Here is a 21,008-nt window from a genome sequence, read left to right on the forward strand (position 1 = left end):
CTTTGGTACATATTGCTAGCACTAGAATGTTAAAATGAAGCACTCACCCCTGTATTTGTTCAGGGGTTTGGGGCTCGGAATGAGGCATGCCATGAACATTCATGGGAATGAGCCTTTCATAAGAGGTAAGCAGAAGGACAATTGCTTGACATAACTAGTAAGAAGACAAATCTGAACATGTAAATGGGCACAGCAGAGTAGGAATACTCTGGAGAACCTTGCCTGAAAGCTGTGGTTAAACTTGTAACTCCGTATCAGCTCTGTCTTTTTTTTTCTCCTCTTCACATTCCTGGGCAAAAGTGAGGATAGAATAGTCAAGAGTGATAGGTTACAGGGGATTAGGCAAGGAAAATATGGAGTTTGTTTTTAGCTATCTTAAATTAAAGGAGTTGGCAAGGTAGTCAGAAACTGAATAGAACTACAGTAGAAGTTAGAATGCTACAAGATACAGGAATATTAACTTCTTTATACTGGGGTGATGGGATCACATAAGGGTATTATTTTTCCCAAAAAGATTTATCAAAATACTGTTATAGAGTCATAATTTGTCAGCAGTTGTGAAGTCAGGCACCTCAGGCAACTTTTCAAATTCTTCATAATCTTCAATGTCTATGGGAAATACAATGAAATATACCCTGTTCTTAATTGATTCCTTTTGCGCCACATTTTTCATGCAGGTTTGGCTGTTGGCCTTTCTTTGCTAAGTGAGGGTTTCAACAAGTGGAGAAGATGGATGGCCAAACCAGTCAACTACAGAATATGCAAAAGGTCAAAGCACTAAGCTAGCACATTGCGGTCTGCTTCCAGATAAACCAAGCATAATGAATCAGGTAACTTTCTCTTTGAGCAAACAAAATAAGGAAACTAGAAAGTAGTTCAAGCTGATAATGGGGTTTTATGACTTGAAGTGCTACATGCATAGCCCTGTGCAGTGCGAAACAGAATAAAGGTCCTTTCTTGCCCTATCCTGTTAAAATAGAAGAGAACAAAACCAAGCAGTTTGCATCTGTGATGCTGAACAGATTTGTGGCAAACTGTAATGTGAATTAAGACTTCTGTGTGCAAACAGAGAAATGTTGTTAACCTTTGTGTATGGCTACAGCTTTCTTCTTCATAAGGGTTTTGAATGAGGGGCTTATAAAAACATGACTTCTCTAACGTACCATTTAGTTCTGGGCAATGGACACAGCAAAGCTGAAGGAGTGCAAGAGTGCTTGTTGCTGCTGCTGCCGTGGTCTTTCTTCATGGTCTTCAGTGCCAACAGGTCTACATTGTAATAACTGAATTAAAGCCTAGGATTTAATGTTTTGGTGGATAGTGCTGGGGGATTCCTGCCCACAGCATGGCAGTAGCAGCAGGGCTGTGGGCACACCACAGTGTCAGCAGAGCACTGACAAGGGCATTATGTGCTGTGAGGCATCAATGCAGAGGTGCCCAACCGCAGGCACCCAGGGGCCAGCAGAGCTTGGCTTCTCACCAGTACAAACTCGGTGCACTGTTCAGAATGCTCAGAGGAAGTATATGTTTTCCCAATCATCCCCAATCAGCGTGTATGCTAATTTCAAATCACTCTCCATTACTTTCAGACTTATCTTTAGTTGCTGCTTGACTGCTCTTGGCAGAAGAGAAATAAATATAAGCTGTTATTATTACACTATCTTGAATACCAAGCATGTTTTCATTCCATCTAATACGAGTCAAAGATAAACTGGCAGCTTACTTCCTCTTTCTTTTCCAAAATAAAGGAGAATGATAAGCTGAGACCTCATGCAGAGGAAGCTGTGGTGCCTCTGGAAGGTACATCTGTATAGTCACCTATGAGATGAAGACAACCTTGCTCTGAAAGGGATGTGAACTGGCAGATGTGGATTTTATTTCCATTTCCTTCGCAGACCATTTGTGTGGATTTGGAAGAAATAAAATTCTGAGTATTTAGTGAAATGTCCCTAGAACCTATGAAGGGGCTTCACCCATCCCACTCAAGGTAATGCGGAGGTAGACCTTGTTTTGTTAACTTCTATTAACAGTGATATTAACCTGACACTTTCTGATAAATGTAAATGTCCAGCTTTTGGAGAAGAGATACTTTGGTTTGCATTTGATAAAACAGTCACTCTCTGCTTTGTTAAAATAGGCTAACCGAGTGAAAACAAGATAGATTTAGACAAAACATTGCTTTTTGCAGATATTGTCAGCTTACAACAGCCCCCACTCATTTCAGGAGCCCTATAATTCTCACTGGGTTCCCAGTGGTGGTCTGAAGCATCAAAACATCTTTGCAAGTCTGGGCTCTGGTGCCTAAGACTCCTGCTGAAAAAGTGCGCTGTTGCAGGAAAAGGAAGGAGGAAAAAATAACAGGAAAAAGTGCCCTCACAGTATGGAGGCATAGGCAGTGAAGTGAAACTCCAACTAAAATATTAACTGCAGGTGTATAGTAGAGCCAATGGAGCTGCAATATTCTGCCTGTTTAAAACTCCAAACCCTAACACATTGGTGTCTAAGACTGAATATAGGTGCAGAGCAGAGGTGGTTTTAGTTAGATAATCTCATTGGGTAAATGAGATTTGGTCTGTGTTTTCTAGTGAATTTGGTCTTAGAATAAATCATAGTAATTTGAAAAGTCACAGGCCCTGTTGAAATTGCACTTTGCATCTTATATAGATAAAAAGTGTATGTGAAGTTAATCCATTGGTACCCAGATGCCTCCCTGAGGTGTGTGCCCCAAGCACCTTCAGAGTCATCTGGACATGAGCTGTTCATCATCAATGTGTCCCCATCCTCAGCAGTTCACTTGCTGGGCATCTCCAGATGGGTGTACCATCTGGGAGTCATGAAAGCGGCACCCCTTAAAAGCAGACTGCCCATCATTCCCTCTTCTGTTTCCTTAATAGTGATACTTGAATTTACTGACATTTTCACACTGATCTGTTTTTTAGCTATTTCTGTGTTATTGCCCTGGGAATACCTTATGAGCTCTTCTACTGACCAAGCTGTAAATGCCAAGAGCTGGCAATTAAAAAAATACACACACAAAAAAACCAACCCACCAAAACAAAACAAAAAAACCCCGTAACACCCTAAGCAAAAACTTCCATGTGTTTTGACATCATATTTCCATGTAACAACTGATTTTTCTTCTAATTTAGGGCCACTGGACAATGACATAATTGTTCCTACCTGGATGAAGCCAGTCTTCATTCACACCACTTTGATGAGGGGAGAATTAGGCTTCTGGCTTAACCAGCTTTGTGACCTCCTAGTGCGATACAAACCTGCTCGTTCTCTCGGTATCGAAGCAAGATGAATTCTGAGCGGTTATGTTCACATCTTGGCAATTGAACTGCATAATACTTGGATGTAAATGCATTCAGCCATAACACAGGATCAAAGGATACTTTTCTTTATAATGCCACAGAGTCATAATTCCTTCCTGCCAGCAAATCGACTTCTGACTGGTTCACTGCAGATGAAGGATTTTGTTTGATTCCTGGTTCAGACACTTGTGTTGGAAATATCCTTGATATTTATTAGAACCTGCTGAATCTTAAAGTACTTTGGTCAGAGAAAGGACATAAAGATGTCACCCACCAGGAAAAAGCCTCAGCTGCTTACCACATGAGAGTATTAACAGTCACAGTTTGTCAAGAGTGTGACAACTGTATTCCTTAGAGCACATTGACTCTCATGCATCTATTACTTGGATTCATGTTTTTTGTCTTCAAGCTGCAACAATCAGTTATGCAACACATACAGGACCATATGAAGACTTGCACTTACAGGTGAAGCCTTGCTTTTCTCCTCCTTCGAAATTTCTCTGAGATGAATGTTTCCTGTTTTCCTAACCCCTGTGCTAGTTGCCGTCTTGTACCTGTGACAAAATGAATGCCAAATATCAGTTCCCAGTTCAGCTGCTGCAGCTCTATCCTACAGCAGCTGTGTCCAGACAAAACCAAAAGTAAGAAAATCAATGTTCTCGTGAAGTGCTAAAATGTGAAATAGTTGCCTAGAATTGTGACTTCAGAGGGATTAAGACTGAGCCTATCAGAGGCACCAGTGAGCAAGCCTATAAAAATATAATCTTTCTTCCAAAAAAAATTGAATCTGTGTTTTCTGCTGAGCACTTAAGCCTTCGAGGCTTGCAGAGCACATTGCAGTTTCTCCTCCAATTTTACTCTTGCCTCCTACCTCTCATCTGGAAAGCCCAGTAACCAAATGAAATGGGTTCAATTCTTTCCTTTTAAGACTCTTGTTAGGTTGAGCTCACATCCCTTTCCCTCTGACAAAACTTTAATGGCGTCTTCCTCCTTATGCCTCCTTCCCTCTAACATAAGAGCCAAACTGCCAAGATATTTTAACTTTGTGTTGTGGACCTCAGAAAACTATTCAGGTTGTTTCAGAGAGCATAAAACATTAGCAGATCAGAAAAAATACTTTAATTCTTAATGCTATAAAATCTTTGTGATGAATATTATTTGCTACTTCACCAATGGCAATTTAGTCCTTAGCCACATTCATGTGAGGCAGGTAAGTAAATGGAAGTGAAGAAGACTCAGTCCAGAGCTAGGTATGAATCAGTGGCAGACCTCAGGTTTGTAATTCCTGCCAGTCTTCTCCACAGACCATCAGAAAGTATGTTTTTTTCCCATGTGATGGGGCAATTCCCTTGCTTCCCCAAGAAAGAATCATCAAGAAGAGGAAGCACTCTTTCGTGCTTCCCTAAAAAGGAGCAGAAAGAGGTCAACTGAGAGAATTAGGGCAGCACTCACTGGATGATCTTTAAAAGTTCTACTTATTTCCACAAGCATGCAGATACAAGTTTTCAGGGGTGCCAGTACCTTAAAGAATATGCCTGATACCTGATCACAAAGTGAAAATTAAGATACAGAAATAATTTAGGTGCATTTAAGTGACATGATAGGATGGTGTTTGTACTTTGATTCTCACATGCAACTAACTTCACCTGCAGATCCATAGAGCAAAACAAAAATACTATGATAGCTGTACTTTGGGAAAAAAGTGGGACTTCTAAAATCATACAGTGAAGCTTCCACAGCACCATATGAATTTGTAACAGAGTGTTCTCTGTCCCATTTATTACCATTTAGTACTGGAATGAAACTTCATTAGTGAAAAAAAAAGATTTGGTTTTCCATAAAGCCTTTCTCCCACCATTGCAGCAGTATTTTATCTATACTTATTGAATGCACAGGACTCTTGTTTCATTCTCAATTTAAATAGTTAATATTTCAGCGTCATGTAAATTCAAACATTCCAATGAACAATATTTTTATAGCCACTTCTCAAGTGGCATTTTGACATTGACTTGTTCTGTCACAGAAGATTCATTTCCTATTTTAGGGGCATCAAACACCTTTGAAAATTTCAGTCTATTGATTCCATCTTCATTTATATTCTGCAAGAAAATACAGCTGACAAAACCAAAGTCTCTTAATAACAACTACAATAAACCTTACATTACCTTAGCATCAGCAAGTCAGTTGGATGCATTCCCAAAAGTGTGGAGTTATTTGGGACATAGTCTCAGATAGGCTTTTCAGGGCCCTCATTTTTAAACTAAAGTTTGTTGTGGTTCTCATGTGGAAGCTCAGAGACTGAAATTTCCCAAACCGCTATAATATTTTACAATTTGGCTTTTTGTTTTCTTGCTTTTAGCTACTCTGCAGAGAACACTCCTATTTGCAAAAGGGGATCTTTTCTGTCAATTCATAAATGCACATCACATGTGTCAAGCATAACCAGTTGAAATAAATTCCTTGCAAAAGAGGAGGAATTCAACTTGGGCATAGGCAACTCTCCAGTATGAGCAACATTTTGCATGCTCCGCTATCTTAATTTGAGCAAAGCAGAACACAGCCATCCCCAGTAAGCAGATGCCTTTGAAAACCATGCCTCTGTTATTTAAAGCTTGATGGTGTGCCAGAAGATAGGATCATTGTCATGGGTGACTTTTGAAACTATCCAAAATCACAAGTTTGAAACTCCAAAATTGAGAAGTTTGGGTTTTGTGCTCAGCCATCAGACAGCTTAGGTATCCCAAAAACCCCGTGAGAGGAGCACCCCACATTGCAGTAGCAGAGGAAGCCCAAGAGAAAGTCCCTGGACCTGTCCCCAAAGCTTCTAACCAAGGACTAGTGCCTCTAAAATCACTGTGAGTCTTTTGACTCTTTTGGCCAATTTGGGGACGAGGTTCCTTTGGGAGCTCTGTTTCATGTATTTGAGGCTGTTGCTTCTTCCTCCCCTTTGAGGCAGATGCTGCTCCTCCCAAATCCCACACTGAGTGGACTACATGCCAGAAGCAGCATGATTTTTTCCTCTTCTCTGTGTCTTTACTGAGAAGGAGACAACTTAGCCTATCGTGCTTTCCAAAGATGATATAACATTACCTCAGGGAGACTATGCCCCATGTCCTGTTAAGACTGTCATACCGCTTCAGTCTGGAGCACACACTTGCTCCTTGCTCCATAGTGTACGTTGAGCTCCCTCCAGCAGGAGTTTTACAGCAAGCTCACAGTTGCTTTAAATTAGAAAGGTTGGCAAGTGGCCGAGGAAAGGAGTGGGAGCTTATTTAGCTGAGACAGACAGTTACAAAACGCAACACAAGAGCATCAAGCTTCAAATAAGTTTTCAAAAAGTACATTATTTGTCATCACAGTGCTTAAATTTGTTTTAAGGGATTTTAAATCACCAACAATTACCTGTTGGCTTGAATTTACAACTCCTACCCAAACGGAGCATGTTGCTTTCCCTGAAAAATCCGATGTCATCTACTTGAGTGTGAAGGTAAGTAGTAACTGATCCTACTTTTCTATTCTGTCTTCTCTGAAATTCATTTGAAGAAGGGAATGCAATACAGAGACCTTTCAGAAAAATGCAGATTTTTGCTGATTCTAGTAGAAATTCACTTTAACAGGGCTTCAGTGAAATCTGTTCATGTATCTTGTCTTGTAAGAAAAGAGTAATGAACTTGGACATTTACGCACATAACATTCCTATCAAAAAGTTACCAGACAGATTTTTTTTCTAAATCAATTTCTGGCAAAAAAACTAGTTTTCAATGTCTACATTTTACAGGGTTCAGGGTGATTAAATTGATTAAAATATTTTGAAATATTTCTCTCTATTTAGCTTTAATCTTACATTCCATCAATCCAAAATACAGATTATTGTTGTATTTTTTTTTCCCTTGTGAATAATTCCAGTATCATTCCAAATCTTCACTTCAACCTTTGTTGCTATGGTTTCACAGAAACTTGTTTTGAAAAAAAAAACCCTAAAACCTGTAAATATAAAATAAATCATTTTGCTTCAGGGTTGTGCAAAGTTAAGGTCCTGCGTTTAACTTACTAAACTCTCACAAATATTTCAATTTTTTATTTTGTTGGGGTGTTTCTTCCTTTTGGTTGGGTGCTTTTCAAGGTGATTTAGCTTTTTGTGCTTCTACTGCTACCAGCAGTATGTGTCACGTCTATGTGCAGACTGTGAGAATGCGTGTTGTTAAATATAAATGAAATGCTGAGTGTAAATAAATGATTAAGCACAACCTTGGTCTGGGTAGGTGAGAGTGTAAATGGATTGGCAGTTTCTGGCTCCCTTTTTCCCCCTGGGTCTCTGGTTACCATCACCCAGGCGAGGCTGAGGCACGGCTTGCCTGCATGCCAGCTGCCCAAAACCTGATACTCACAATGGTGGCTCATTTCTCTAACCCACTCACTTTCAAGGACATGATGAAACTTTTCAGGCTGAAGTTTTAGGAAAATATGGGTGTGAACACAGCATTAACAGCCCTTGGAGCTGTGCAAGCTATGGAAATTCACCAACAGCAACCTGCTTCGGAAATCACACAACTATCGTGTTATATAGCATGCTGCATTAAAGAGGCAGAAAATCCCTTCTTCCTACAGTGCCTGCTCCCTGTTTTCTCTGGCTTGGGACAACTTCAGCTGTGCTACTGGAGCCGATTTTCCCTAGTGGGAATGCATTACTGTTGGTGCCCCTGATACTGTGTCCCCATGGGCCATGCTCTGCCTAAGAAATGCATTTAAAAGTAGAGAAGCGTTGAATAGAGAGAGCAGGGAAAGAGTATGTTAAAGCAAAACTGAAAGTGGAGGAGCTAATATGCCTGCCCATTGTCATGAAGGAAATCCTGGAAGCCTGGTTCCCTTTGAAGCTGCTCGTGGATTAAGTTTTGTGCCGGTGGGAAGCCCACCATCACCATCCACACTGAGCTATGGAGAGGCAGAGCTAGGAACAGTTCTACCAGGTGTCACCTGGGTGAGCACTATGTGGCGTGGGGATTGGGAAGCGTATTCTCCTTAGTCATTGCTTATTCCTTGTCCTTCCTCTACAATGACCCACCGATCTGACAGGCAGGTGAGAATGGTGGTGGTGACAGTTGGTCCCACACCATATTCCTTAATGACACAGGAGACAGGATGGTTTCTGATATGGAGTATCAGCCACAGGGACTGCTTCTGGTTCAGCAGCAATAACAGGGAATGATGCAAATAAAGAATACAGTGTTCAATTATTTCATCCCCTCTGTCATCTCCACACTTCACTGTTGCACTTATTTACAGTTCAGTCACAGTGGGAAGCTGAGAAGGTAAATGGAAGGTGCCATATGAGCAGTGTCCTGAGGGCTAGGTTTGTGTTTGTGCAGGATAAGATCCTCTGTCCCATTCACTATGATAAAGCTGACTTATATCCTTAATCCTCTGTGATGTGTCCATTCACAGGTCTGTCCCATGCATTGGTGAGCCTGATTTCCAGAGTCCTTAAACAGATGCTACAGCAACATTATGCATACCATCACTGCATGATCAAATAACATCCACGTTACCAAAAAGAGACACATTGCAGATGATAAAATGAAAGTTTAGATTGACCAGAAAAACTTAGCCTTACAGGAGAGTAAAAATCCTAAGACTGCAACCTTTTATACAAATAAGAGGCATAAAAAATACAGTGTTTCTGATTCCTGAAAATTGCTTGTCACAGACACAAACTCCATTTTATCTGCAGAAGTGGAATCTTTGTTAGTCAAAAGAACAGCAAAGCAATTATGTGATTGCCTTGGCAGAGAAATATAGAGGCTTTGCAGGCTCATTTTTATGATCGTACCTGGAAAATAAAGGCCACAAGTGAGATAATTACAGGCCAGATTTACATTTTAGTTACAGGCATTGGGCTGCAGCTGTCAGCAAAAGGTATTTTTTTCTGCTCACAGTCTCTCTGATGTAAGAGGTGCAGATCAGTAAGGTAGTTTCTCTGCTGGATTGTAAAAGAAATACAGATTACTCTGATTTCCCAATGCTGAAATAAATTGTTCAAGTTCTTCATAAATTAGGATCTATTCTTCATTTTGGAAAAGCAATGTGAGTCTGTTCCTGGTTGTCTAGTCTCAAGCCTCACCTAATATCAGATGCAGATGGGAAAGCTCAAAGCAATGAAGGCAGAACTGGAGAGGATCTGACTCAAGCCTCCAAAGATACTTTATGGTTTCACTAAACCTTGGGGTGTGGGGAGATAAACCTATGTGATCAAACAGTCTACACATTTCTGTGAGGCGTATACATTGGGAAGGGCAGAACTGTTTAGTACAAAACCAATCTTATCACAGAGTATAATGAGGACCATTTGAAAGGGGAAGAATAGGCTGTGCATAATAGACGAAAGATCCTGGCAGTGAGAGATAAACAGTTATAAAATAATCAGAGGGAAAGAGGGGAAAAGTCTCACTGGCTGGGATGTCTCACTTAGTCTGGGCCAACCTAGACCAATTCTGTGGGGAGCAATCTTCCCCAGGCTGAGAGATGTGAAAGTCCATATGCTGTTCTGGCTTAAATGTATTGGCTCATCTTCAGTCTATCTACCGGCTTTGTCTTCTTCATCTGTGTTAGTATTGTGTGTCTCAGACCCGAATGGGGTGCAGCCTACAGAAGTGGAGGCCAAATCTCAAACAAGACTTAATGGTGATAGTTGACTGTGTTTGGACACCATCAGGCCACCCATCCTATTTTCAATTTATGCTCTCCCCTTCTGCTTTGGAGAGACCCCAAACCCAAAATCAGACACCCTGCAACAAACAGAAACATCTGGCAAAAATCTGAGGTTAAAGCTGGGAAACGAAAGGATGTACTGTAATTCATGTGCTCTGTTTTATTTCTCTCCATTTTTGCCGCATTCTTTCGAGAAAGACATTTTTCCACGAGTGGAGAGCTTATTAATAACAGAGGTAGGACCTGAAGTGTATTTTAAAAAAGCGGAATAAAACCAGGGAGTGGCATGCTATGAAAACAAGCAGGGATCAAAGGGCAGATATAAAAAGGTGTGTGTCCAGCCTGCTCACCCCACCTCTTTCTGTTGGTCCAACGGGCCTCGTGGCTGAGTCCAGGCCAGCATAGGAGTCCCACCACTGTAGCACAGGGGTATCTGATCCATGAGCTGTGGAGAGGGACCTCCTTTTTTCTTTTTACTCTTTGGAAAGAAGAAGGCTGCCAAACTTTTTCTGGATTTGTGCAGGAAAAGTCTCCGCTTTCTTGGAGGGAGATGCTCCCCATGCTGGAACATGTGCCTGCTATCCTCACTAGCAGTTATGACCCAGGACCAAAAGTCTTTTCCCTTTTCAGCAGTCTATAAAAACTTGATGTTACGCCAGCCTTGCTAGCCCCACACTGATATTCCTGCACAGCACTTGTCTGCTGCTCTTCAATGCACCTGGGGATTGAGCCCACCTCCCCAGCACATCCAGACTGCTGCTTCCAGTTCTTTTTTACTAAACAGTGGAAATGGCTCCTTTGAGACTTAGCAGAGAAACACCTAGGTTACTCTTGCATCCATTGCTTATTCTAGACACGATGTTGTTGGGGTTTTTTATAGAGCAGTTGGCTTCTTTGATTCTTTACAAGCTCCAGCTTTGCACATATGTGCTCTGAAAGTTACCTTCCAGAGCCTGTACATTTTTGGTCCCCAAACCAGAGAACAGCCTTTGATCACAGCCCTTCTTTAGCAACCTTCCCAGTCCCACACATGTTTGTCTCCAACTTCTCTTCAGTCCCTGTACCATTTTCGTCCCGTAAATTACCAGTCTGGTATTCTCCCATAGGAATAGCCCTTCCATTTTCCATTTTCCTGCTGGCAGCTGTTCCTCCCCAAAGTGATGGTGGTCAATGGGTCACCCTGTAAATCCTGCTCAAATGATGTGGGAATGCGCTTTCCAGCTTCCTGAGAGCTGTCTTCCCAGTCAGCTGGAGGAAGACTAAGGCTGGTTTGGCCTCTCTTGAGTTCCTGTTTGTGTTATTCAGTGCAGGCATTCCTGCTAGAAAGTGGTGATACATGTCTGCAGATGACCTCTGAGCACCAGCTTTGAGGTGGGGCAGCAAGAAATTATTCAAGGGAGTGGTAGTGATTTTGTGGGTGGTAAGAGGATGGACGATGGTCCAGCAAAGCAGTTTGCATAAAGGTCTGGTGTCCAGGTCACAGCTCCCTCCTGCACCCTTGGAGCTGGCCTCCAAGTGTCAGAGGAGGTCTGCTGCACACCTGGGTCCATGGGTATGCAGTGGATATTTTCCGTTTTCTCTGGAGAAAGGGTTGCATCTCATTGCATCTTAAGCTTTACAGCTGGATTATGCTGCTTTACACTGGAACGGGAGCACTGGAGATTGCCCTCAGCTTGCAGCAATACCTAGGATGGCTCCCTGCATGCTGATGGACCATGCACCTCAGTCCTGATTTTGTAGCCTGCTTTGGGCAGAACTGTGATTCAGAATAGCTGTGCGTTGAATTTCTCAGACAGAAATACATGTATTTTGCACTGCATCACACCTGAACAGTGCCTCCTGCGCTACCAGGAGGTGTCCAGCTTGTAGGTCCTGTACTGTACAGACAGCCTGAGAGCATGGACTGAACCTGCCTGAGGTTTCTTGCTCTGACAGGTCTGACCAATTATTGGAAAATTGTGGTTAAATGCACATAATCCTCAAACTCACTGTGAGAAAATATCCAGGCAGAGAAAGAGGGCATCTTGGTAACAGGAGCTGTTAGAAACCACCCAGCATCTTGGCTTCTCCCTTTCTGCAGACATGCTCTGTCCATGAGGATCAGGGCTGCTGTCTGAGGGATTTGCTTGCCAAAGGCTGAAAAAACCCTATCTGACTGGTGTGTGCAAAACATGTTTCTGCTGCCCAGTAGGGCATGTATTAGAATCCTGCAGTGAGATCCAGGCCACGCTGAGGTCAAAACAATCCGCACAGTTCTCTTTGTGTTGTAAGAGAATGCACAGACGAGGTCTGTCATGGGTACAGATCCATTGATGCCCAGGGTGTATTTGGATTGCTGCATCTGGCAGGATTTAATCCCAGCTTTCCACTCCTCCAGATCATGGCTTGTAGCCAGGAGGGTTGTTTTCATACCTCCTCCATGAGGTGGAAGGCCGTGTGAAGTTCTTTGATGTGGTGTGTCTCTTGGCCATTTCCAACCTTCCTTGGCAATTGGGAAGTTGTATCACCTCTGTGGGGATACGCCAGGGCTGTAAAACATCTCTGTTCCCTCAGTTAGCACCATTTTCTTCATCAAAAGGGATGGCCGGGCTGCTTACTGCCACCGTTGCTCATGCTTCAGCAACCTCTGCACAAGGTTTGGATTCCTTGACATTCAGACTTGATGATCCCATAGCAGAAACACTTTTTCTTGCACGGAAGAACTGCCAAGACACCCTTAAAAGGAAGGCTGTGCTGAGGGCACACTGCTGGAGATCATCACCACTGCTCCCATGTTCCCAGAAGCCACCCTGAGCAAGCCCAGGAGCAGCCGAGCACCGCCCCTGCCCTCATGAGCCTATGTGTCCAGAAGAGGCGGCCTGATCCTTTTGGATCCCATAGGCAGAGGCTGGCAGGACTGTGCCTGGTACCGAATCCCCCCCAGCATAGGAGCAGTCCAGCTGGACACTTTGCTGTACGTGCCTCCCTTCCAGCGTGTCAGCGGAAGCAGATGTTTCTAATTTATCACTAAAAACAAACAACTTAATCCCCCAAATATGCAGCAGTGGGGGGTGAGAAGGGGCCCTGCCATTTAAAGCTGATTTATAAAATGGATAATTCAGGTTAATTTGTTCATGAATGAAGCAAATATGTGTCAGATGTCATAAACAGTACTTCCTCCCTCTCAGTTTTGCAAGCCTTAAACATCCAAACCTAAGGCAACAGGACATGTTCCTGTTCCACTGGCCAAAAGCAGCTGGCACTGCTTGCTTTCATCAATGACTCTAATACTTATCTATTTAGGCCTTCAGAGTATCATTTATATGTAATAGGCGTTGCAGCCCTCTGTTGCACGGGTGCCAAAGGCAGGCCTCGGCGGCAGCTCCAGCTCACCCCTTCTCACTTTTGAAGGCATTATTACACCCTGGCTGCCTGAGGGTGAAGGCTGGAGTGCAGGACAGCATGGTGCATGGAGAAGGCTGGGCTCAAACCCCAGGCAGGACTGCGCCAAGAGCTTTCATAGGAACCACATTCACTTTGCTCAATGAAATGGCTGAAGGTGTCCATGGGAAGGGACCTGAGTCCACACCCATTTCAGATAAGACTGAGAAAATTATTGGTTTTACCTGTGCTGTGTCAGTGCTGGAGGCCACAGCTAACCTCAGAGCATCTGTATTTCAGCACATGCACGTATAATGAGCCGTCCAAGCACTATACATACCCTACTTCTGCTGACACCTACTTCAGACCACCAGTTCCTACTGCTTACAGCTTGTGTTATTGTACATTAAGAAAGCTTTTCTCCAGGCAGCTTGGCACCCAGCCATCGCACGTCTGCCATGCACAAGCAGCACTGAAGTAACAGCAACACAGCAGCCTTAAAAAGATCTTAATAGCTCCTGCAGACACGGCATCAATGCCAGCCCTGTTCTGCAGAAGGGGAGAATGTGGGGGCTGCCACCAGAAGTCCCTGGGCCTTGGGTGTCTGTGAAAGGTGATGGCAAATGGCAGCCCCTGCCTGCAGTAGGATGGTTGAAATGCCTGGGCATCCACAAAACAGGAAGTATCTGGTGTAGGAATGGGTGAGGGTCCTTGTGCCCATGGGCCCCCACCTCAGGGTGCCAGGAGATGCCAGTGCTCACTGGGGCTGGTCCCAGATGCTGTGGGTCACTGCAGCCAGCAACAGGGTGCTCAGGAAGGCAGGGAAAGGGAGTCAGGGTTTGCCAATGTGGTGTTGCCTGAATCCCAGGGGTTTACAGGTTTATTTCCTAAGAGGTAAAACACAAAGAATACTGAGCTTGATCTGCAAATTGCTGTGCTAAACAGCAATGCCCTGTTACATAGGAAATAGACAGCTGTAGCAACTTCTTCAACTATGCCTTTAAAAATTGGATTTGATTAGTTGTCCTCTCCTGGTAGACACTGGAGTGCTCCTCATTCCTCATATGCCTGTGCCCCTGCTGCAGAAAGGGACCCAATGACACAGGTTGTCCCACCTGGGTCTCTCACAAACAAGAATAAGCCCCTGCAACTCCAGGCACATGGGTGCTCGTACTGCAGCCATGGCACAGCATGCTGCTTCTGGAAGTTTGGAATTTGGGGTTTAATTGCAGCAGCTGAGTGAGTTGTAAGAAAATGCAAAATAGCCTCTTACAGAGCTTTCTGCTGGGGTCACTGAAAAGGTGATAAGGCTGTGAGATGCTGTTGTGGTGACCAGGGCTCCTCTTCTCAGCAGTCTCTTCTGCTGAGAGCAACATCTCCTGGGGTTGGAGCAGCCAGGAAATCCTTCTCCTCTATCCTTTCTATGAAATGGTAGAATTAGACAGTGTACCAGGATTACAAGGAACTTCCCATCAAGCCCAAATGTCAGGTAGGCTAAAGGAAAGAGTGAAAAGGAGAACAGAAGAGCAGAAGAAAACCAAAAGAAAAGCAGGATTAAAGTCAACATGAACACTAAGAGCAGGAATCAGAGCTCTCAGTGCTCTGCTCCAGCTACTACACTCCCATCCCTCCCATCACGATATCCATAAAGCAATATCTGGGAAAACAGTGTGTTTGAGAAGAAAACTGAAGACAACTGGAACAACACTAAGCTTGAACAGAGCAGAAGCAATTCTATTTTGGGGCTAAACAAAAAAACCCACATTTTTTCACTCAGACAAGCCTGTATACCTTAAGCAGTTTTCAACTACGTGCAATGAGAGCACCAGCACCAGTTTATTCTGCAAAGCTGCAATCTGCTTTTCAGTTTTGAAGTCTTTTCCCAAATGAAGAAACCATATGCCATTAAATTAGTTTGTACCTGTGATGCAGCCCTTTACTTCTTGCAAACTGTGCTGTGCTTCAAGTGGTGATACACACTGCAAGTAGCTTCTTCTCTACCTTGTTAAAGAGGTGTCTTCCCTCATTCCATAACTGTGAGCAATGGTCAGAGATATCCTTTTGTCAGAAAGCCTCATACTTGAAGGAAGGAGACTGGTTGCAGCTCACTGCAAGAAAAGTACATTTTTCTTTGATGTTTCCAATAGCTTGGTCTGAAACAGCCTCAACCTAATTCCAGACCTGATGAAAAGACTGATGAATTTGAAGGAGGAAAGCTACCTCAAATTTCCAGGTATTCCATAATATTTTGGGGCACTGTATTTTGTTTCTGACTGATTTTTTCCAAAGTTGTAGAGAAGAAAGGACCACCGATTTGTCTCATGAGGGATTTTATCTGTTGCAAAAAGGACCATTTTCTTAAACTGTCAAAGGATTAAGCATAATGTTTTACCATCATGTTGAAGGCATAAGAGCAGCAGATATTTTATGGGAAAATGACACAAGCTATTGATAGCGTGCTTTCTAACTCCCAGGGAGTTTATTTTGCCTTTCTACCTCTGATGAAGTAGCAGTAGTTGAAATAAGATTTGCTTTTGCCTGAAGATTCACTCCACAATGGAAGAGAGAGAATGTCCTTGCCTTAAAGCACATCCAGGCTTCACTCATGTTGTTTGACCTCTACAAGGCAAGGCAGTTTATTAAAAACTCCTTTCTGACCCTCAAATGGAAAATCACACAGCTCCTCAAGAGCAGGTTCAGGACATTTCTACCTGAGCGTGAGATTTGCTTTTGAGGGGTTTTAATGGCATATGTTGTTGATGTTCCTAAATTATATAGTTCACTGAAGCATTCAAAAACAAATGTTCAGTCCCCATGGGGTATGGTAAAAGGCGTAAGGATAAGCTTTGATGTGGATGTAAAGCCATGGTAACTGTCAGGGCTTGAGTCATCTTCCAGTGGCACCCACATGACCAGAAAGGGAATATATATGTTTCTGCATATTTTTGAGCTGGAACTTCATCTGGTGTAAATGAATTATACTGCCTTTGCAATCAATGCAGCAGTACTGATTTATACCAGTGCAAAATACGGCTATTCAGATTTCAAGACTGAGAAGTTATACAGGCAAGATATTACACACTACAGGTTTAAAAGGGAGATTTGCTTTTTACATATTAATGAGACATTAAAATTAAAATAAATTGCACATTAAAAAGTCAGAATTCTTCATTTTTAATGTGCAATTTGAAGCATCCACAGGAAATTGCAGCTCCCAACTTCTTGCCCATTATTCACTAGTCCCTATACCAGCTGAGACCACGTGAGCAAGTGCTGTTAGCATCTCATCTTAAATGAGCTATTGTTGCAGTCCTAATTTGGCTGGCTTGGCAAGTCTGAGCAGTGCCCAGGATGATGGCTGGCAGTGTGGGACATCCACATATGGGTTGCAAAGAAGCTTAAGTGGATCACTCCAGGAAGCAGAACAAGTCTAGCATAGATCTGTGACCCATGCTATATTCTTTTTGTTTTTTCTCAGAAGTAATGTATCATCTCCTAGCCATGTGCCATTTACATATATATTGTTGGGAACATGCATAAAGCGGTATTACTCACCAAAAGCTAAATGTGAGATCATAGTGTGACGGCCATGCATACAAGACACTTGTTTAAATAGTTTCATTTTCATTCTTGTCTTTTGTGACAAGACAATCTTGTCTTTCATTCTTCCCAATCCTTCCTTAGTATGAATTGAATTTCAGACCAAAAATTGATTCCCGATGTCATAAGTATATTTTTCCAGGCCTGCAATTTAAACAAGTTAGAGCAACACTCACCTTCATATAGTTTTTGATCATTACAATATGAATTCTAATTGACACCAGTGGAGATCAAGGTTTCCAAACCCACCTTTTACCAATTTGGATTCCATTCTAGATTGTCAGAAGGGTTGTGTTTTAAGGACAATCATTCATTCGATGATCCCTAACACAGCTGCCTACCACATGTACAGCAGCAGTGTTAGCACTTCTCAATTTTCCCCTTCTTTCAACTTCAGCACTGAATTCATTACATAGCTGGCATCTGACAAGAGCTTTGTTACTTTGCCCCTTGCCTGAAAAAGTGATTTGTAATAGCAGGGTGGCTCTCAATAACTGATAGCTAACTAATAGCAGGAACGCACAGAAAGCTGACAGCAGGTAGGATGCCAGCCCTGAGAGATGACCACTCAGTTTCTTACTCTGCACAGACTGTGTTGTCTCTGGCAAATAATGTCATCCTTGTGCCCAATGAGATATTATTTTTTGGCTTCCACGCCAGAGAAGTATAATCAAATGATTGGGTGATCATTTGTGCAATAACCAAGATTTGTAATTACCTAGGATAAGGGATGCAAATTCCCTCTGCATCATAGTCATTAAGTCAGCTCCTTGTTCTTGGGGGTAATGAAGGTCAGGTGTGCTGTGGAATGGAAAACCATGAATAACAGAGTCATCATGGCATGTACTACAGAGACAGCTGCCAGCTGGTTGGACCAGCTGATTGGACCATTGAGCAGATGCTGGATGAGATGAACTCCAAAGGTCCCTCCCAAGCCAAATTGCTCCTGCAATTCTATTCTAATGCTATTCTCTGCAAATACATTCTCTTGGAGCACTGGAGACCATGGTGCACATAGCCAAAGTAGTGCTGCAGGAGGCAGCCTGCCTCCATCAGGGACAGACCAGCTAAGTCATGAGGGACTGAACTGGTTCAGGGCAGCTCAATGCCTCCACCAAAAGTACTTAAGGACTTGTGGCTCCAGGCTGATCTTAGAAAGAGTCTAATTGCCTTTAGGTAGCACTGTGACTCCATGGAGCTGGTCAATGGCATGGTTTACATCCAGGTGAATCTTCTAAAGGTAATGAAAGTTTACCGTTCTGGGAAATGTGGTCTCCAGTTCACATTTACCTGCCCTGTCATCTTACACTGCCCCTGAATCAGTGTTTCAGTCCTTCTGGCCCATCCTCTACATGAAATAGCAAAACTGAGCCTTGTGGGTCCTATTCACTCTGTGTATGTTGGATCTCTCATGAAGTAACTAAGTGTGGGCTTTGTAAAAGCCTCGTAAGCAGACATGGGAACTAATAGCTACTGGGAAGTATATCCCTGTGATGCCCAAATTTTTTAAAGCTGTGCATAACATCACACAATTTCAAAACAAAGTCAGATCAAGGTAGTTCAATGGACTGTCACATCAGACAGAGGGACCTGCTTTCTCAAGGTCTCAGAGATACCCTTGGTGTCATGCTAGCAGAGCAGCACTCCCAGCCTGCGGGCAGCAGAGCCCAGCCGATTTTCTTCGTGGTGTTTGAAAGATAAATGAGAAGCATAAGACTTAAATTTACATATAAGGGTCTATACTTCTACCAGGGGAATTAAAAACAAAAAGAAGAAAAAAGATTTTAAATTTTTTATGTGGTAGATCATGACACAGACTTCACCCAACAAGTCTCATACATTTCTATTTGTGTTACAGCTCCTGGGGTTAGAATCATAGAATCATAGAATCGTAAGGGTTGGAAAGGACCTTAAGATCATCTAGTTCCAACCCCCCTGCCATGGGCAGGGACACCTTGCCCTAAACCACGTGGCTCAAGGCCCTGTCCAACCTGGCCTTGAACACCGCCAGGGATGGAGCATCCACAACCTCCCTGGGCAACCCATTCCAGTGCTTCACCACCCTCACTGCAAAGAACTTCTTCCTTATATCTAATCTAAACTTCCTCTGTTTAAGTTTGAACCCATTACCCCTTGTCCTACCACTACAGTCCCTAATGAAGAGTCCCTCCCCAGCATCCTTGTAGACCCCCTTCAGATACTGGAAGGATGCTATGAGGTCACCACGCAGCCTTCTCTTCTGCAGGCTGAACAGCCCCAACTTTCTCAGCCTGTCTTCATATGGGAGGTGCTCCAACCCTCTTATCATGCTCGTGGCCCTCCTCTGGACTCGCTCCAACAGCTCCATGTCCTTCTTATGTTGAGGACACCAGAACTGTACACAGTACTCCAAGTAGGGTCTCACAAGAGCAGAGTAGAGGGGCAGGATCACCTTCTTCAACCTGCTGGTCATGCTTCTTTTGATGCAGCCCAGGATGCAGTTCTGGCGAAGCTTCCACTTTCACATTCACAACTGCAATTGTAAGTGTGACCCTTAGCTTGGGAACTGTTTTCTTAGCTCCTTCATAAACATCTGTGAACGCATATTCAATATTCAGTAAAGCAGATGACATTTTCAGAGACCAGCTGCCTCCAGTTGTGAGACACGACTGCACGTGGCCACTGTAAAACACAGACCCTCAAGGCTTGCAGGGCTTACACAGCTGTGTTGTGGCTGAAACGGGCTGGGGAACAAACAGTCCGCACATAGGGGCTGCAAGTGCACTGCCTGATGTGTTCTTGCTTTTTCAGGCAAAAGCCAGACCCCTGGGGCAGAAAGTCCTGGGGGATGATTAGCTGGTGCTCAAATTAGTGGTGTATTTAAGATGTCCATACTGAAAGCAAAGTTTGATTCTCAGAAGTCAGGTATTCTGTTTGCCTCAAAACACTTCACAAAGAACCAAGTAATAGCGCCCAAGCAGTTGCTGAAGTTTATCCTCCTGCAGTTATGGACAGAACGCTGGAAGGGACCTCAATACACTCCACTCATGGGGCTGCTGTCTGAAAACTGGGCACAAGAGAGCAGCCCTGTGTGCCAAGCCTTCCTCCTGCAAACCAGGTCACAAGGCCTCCTCATCTCTAAACAGTTGTAAAAGTAAAAAATCACAGCTACGCTATAAAAATAGAAAAGTTGAACTGGGAGAGAGGGAGAAAACATGTGCTTGCTGATGGCTTAGCAAAGAGGGAAGTGCATCTGAGCAGGAGCCAGCACGGGTAAGTTCTGCATGTAAATAAGCCTTAAGTACAAGACTGGAGCCCACTGCAGAGAAAAGGTGTTTTGGTATCTGAGAAACAATACTTGCACCCACACAAGTTTTAAGGCAACACCTTTCAAACATGAATTTTAATTAAAAGAAAATATATATAAATCAGTGCCAATACTTTGAAATTTAAGATGTACGTATATGGTTTGATAGTGCCTTGTATTTTGAAAACATTAGTGGACAAAGGGAAGGGGAAAAGAGTGGGAAGAGCTGAAAGAATTAAAATTAATTCATCGTAGACCTAGAGTTTTAGTAGTTGATGAAGGAAGCGGATATAAATGGAAATTAAATTGAAACCGAGACTTCTCTCATTCAACACAATATATCACTGCTACTCGTCAGCTACAACTGGGAGAGACGATTTAATTACCAATAAACAACTTTGAAGTTGTACATGTGTTTTAGTGTCTTAATAAAGTTGAAAAAAAGAAAAAAGAAACAATAACGAAAGCTGAACTCAAGTCTGAGGTTCAAGAAAAACCTTGATAACACACATATAAAATGTGTAGGGGATTTTTCAAGTCCATTGCAACACAAGGGGAATAGCACACTAGACAAAAAGAGATTATTTGATCATTCTTCATTAAAAACTATTATTTCCTTTAGCTAGAAATGCTTATTAAATGTTTTGAGGGTTTGGTTTTTTATCTTTATGTTTCATAAGGGTAGGAATATTGGATTTAGTTATTTTAAAGTTTGGTTTCAGACTCTAAATTTGTTTCCCTTT

The 21,008-nt window shown here is 42.9% G+C and overlaps 1 protein-coding gene across 1 annotated transcript in view; it reads left to right on the forward strand.

Annotated features, from left to right (window-relative positions):
• The first annotated feature begins 6,571 nt into the window (after nt 1–6,571).
• The window catches only part of C1QTNF7 (C1q and TNF related 7), a 50,740-nt gene continuing 36,303 nt past the window's right edge, over nt 6,572–21,008 (forward strand). The window contains exon 1 of the mRNA XM_030491944.1: nt 6,572–6,801. The gene's annotated coding sequence lies outside the window, so the exon portion shown is untranslated. The remainder of the gene's footprint in view (nt 6,802–21,008) is intronic.

The sequence above is a fragment of the Strigops habroptila genome, chromosome 7 (assembly GCF_004027225.2).
Source record: "Strigops habroptila isolate Jane chromosome 7, bStrHab1.2.pri, whole genome shotgun sequence".
NCBI lineage: Eukaryota > Metazoa > Chordata > Aves > Psittaciformes > Psittacidae > Strigops > Strigops habroptila.